Consider the following 2997-nt stretch of genomic DNA (forward strand, 5'->3'; position numbering starts at 1 on the left):
TGGACTGAAGGACTGAAGGTCTGTCTGCACTGAGGGCAGCTGTAGACTCTCTTCTCATCCTCCTGATCCCAGCAGTCTGCTCTTACAGTCTTCTGCCATTTTACTGCATGAATACAGAGTCACAAACACACAACAGCTCAGCTACACTTCAGTTTCTCTTTCCCGAAAGTCATGTGATTCCTGGTTCTGGAGTTTGGGGGATGTGTGTAAAACAGGCGTGTCTGAGTCTGTAAAACAGGATCCTCATTCCTACTGAGTTTAGTTTCAACAGACTGTTAGGGTCTGGCGTCTGGTGTTTCTCCCTCTCATTTCCCACTCGCCATTTCCCATCCTCCCGGACTCCTTTACCTTAACTCCACACACCCGTGCACTTACTCACACACACACAGCTGTTGCCCATCCTGATGGCTATTTATACTCCTTCCCCATGCCTCTCTGGGCGGATTATTAATTGTTGATACGTGACTGATGCAAGCTCTAAGTGGCCGTATTGTGTCAGATTCCGTTTTCTGTTCTGAGCCTGTGGTCAGATTCTAAGCTATGTTTGTGTTTCTGTTTTGGTGTTTACTTTGTTTTTCCCTGCAGTTAATAAAAACCTGCATTTGGACACAGAACCTTGTTTACACGGTGTGTTCCCTTACCGCGCCGTGACACAGACCCGACTATTATTAAAGTAAACACAAAGGCCTTGACTAGTTGATTCAGGTGCATTTAATTAGAGATCAAACTAAACCCTGTGGGAAAGTGACTCTTCTGGAATAGGACTGGAAACCCTGATGATGAAATGTCTACTAGATGTCAGTCTCAGACAAACACTCAAAGAACACAAGTTACAGAGAAGCAGGAATCTGCAGTAATACTGCATCCTAATTACTACACTTGTACTGCAGGACTGAAAACTGTCCAGATTTACAGTTTCTTCATAATCACACTGATAAATCTGTTTTCTCAATCTTCAGCCGGCTGGCAGGGGCTGCCACTGACGGGTCACATGATGTGCAGTATCATGAGCCTGCACTCTGTTGAACCTCCTTGGCAGTCAAAGTCTCCTCCCTGAAGTTCGCCTACTTGTTGGTAGCTTGAGATTGATACAGCTCCCCATGAGCTGGTTTAAGTCGATCAACAGTAACTCATTCAGTACGGCCCCAAATATACACTGGAAATGTTTTGACTCCAGCATCCAGAACACGAAGTCCATCATACAGGGGACGCAATGAATTTTGCTGAGCATCATGATGAATGAACACAAACTCAGCTGTAAGAAGTCCATGGGGATCCAAGCGGTCATCAGGTCATGCGGAGAGTCAGGAACTGGTTTGAAAGCATTTATTCTGTCTAAGGGGCAGGCTGGTCAGAGGATAAAGCCCATGACCTTGTGCTCTCTGGAATGAAATCTTTCTGACCATACACCATCTCGTATGTAGCCGCTCCACCCATCTGTAATCTATAAGACTGGCCCTAAGTGCAGTTTTGAGAGAGCTATGAAAACATTCACAAATACCATTTGCCTGTGGGTGAAATGCTGTGTTTTGGTGAAGCGGCACTCCAAGCATTCGAGCATCTCTGCCCACAACTCAGATGTAAACTGAGGTCTGTGATCTGAAGATATGTCCAGTGGCATACCGAAACACACAACTTGTTACAATGGGTTACAAAATCGATATCCGAATATTGGAAAATAAATATTTGAAAAATACTGATAAAACCGATTATCGGTCGATTACCTAATTATTTTTATTTGCAGGTCCTTGCTGCCTGCTTTTATCCAGCCCTTTTGGAGGATGACAGTCTGCCATTAAATGCTAAACAAAGGGCCGAAAGTCTCCTTAGAGAATGCGACGGTGGAAGCATAGGTGAGTTTTTGTCCCTGCAGTAAATATACTGGCATACCTTGCTGTTTTCAGCCTCAGCCATTCTGGATTGCGTGAAGAATAAGACACATAAGAAAAAAATTCAACATACTTCAGCAATAATAATAATAATAAACATTATATTTATCTTAAGTCATTTTTGCTTATTCGTATGGTTGAATTGGATCATCGAGGACATTTTGTTGTAAATTAAAAAGTAATGCGTTACCCCCAACACTTGTGCAAATATTCATTAACGTATATGAATCGATTGACTTTAATATTGAATCCTTTCATGTGTATGTGATACTCATGTGGTGACAATCTCTTCAGGTTCATATACAGAGTCAAGTGGAATCGCCAAAATCAAACACTGCATGTCTCAGTTTATTACCAGGAGAGATGGAGGAGTTCCTTCCTCACCCAACAACATCTTCAGCAAGTCTGGGTCACAGACGGCTCTCATGGTTCAGTCAACAAAAATAGTTTATCGTCAGGCTGCAACCCAGGGAGTCCAACAGGTACAGTAATAGATAATAATATCCCTATTATTCTGAGAAATCTGTGCAGTCTAACTTGGTTAAAGCCAGTTTACCTTCTTTATCTTGTCTAAAAACAGACATTATACTGTACATTCTTCTCTTACCATTGTTATTATTCCTTCATCTTGTAACAGATCGGCCAGGATCCGCCACCACCCAATCACAACGATCCCTCTCACCTGAGTTCTGAGCACCTGCACCTGTCACCAATCAAGCACCTCATTACCAGCCTGCATAAAAGCACACACCTCAGACACCCTCACTGTCCAGTCTCGTATACACGTAGACGACTCAATGACTTTGCTACTGCTTCCATTTGAATACTGCCTGCATTACTTACCTCCTGTGTTCCTCCTAGTGTCTCCTCGTCTCCAAGTGTCTCCTGTTCCTCCTAGTTCACGGATCGCTGGGGTGTGTGCTCCTCCTGCCTGCATTCCAGCTCCGGTAAAGCCAAAGACCCAGATTACCCCGCTCATCATATCCTTCGAACGATTCCCTCACCATCACATCCTCTGAACCCTACCCCAATACTCTCTGTGACCGAATAAACCTATTGTGAGATACTAACCTGTTGCGTCAGACCCCTTTCCTTACCGAAAACCCGA

This window comes from Sinocyclocheilus grahami, unplaced genomic scaffold, assembly GCF_001515645.1.
Source record: "Sinocyclocheilus grahami isolate Dianchi unplaced genomic scaffold, SAMN03320097.WGS_v1.1 scaffold1006.1, whole genome shotgun sequence".
Lineage (NCBI taxonomy): Eukaryota > Metazoa > Chordata > Actinopteri > Cypriniformes > Cyprinidae > Sinocyclocheilus > Sinocyclocheilus grahami.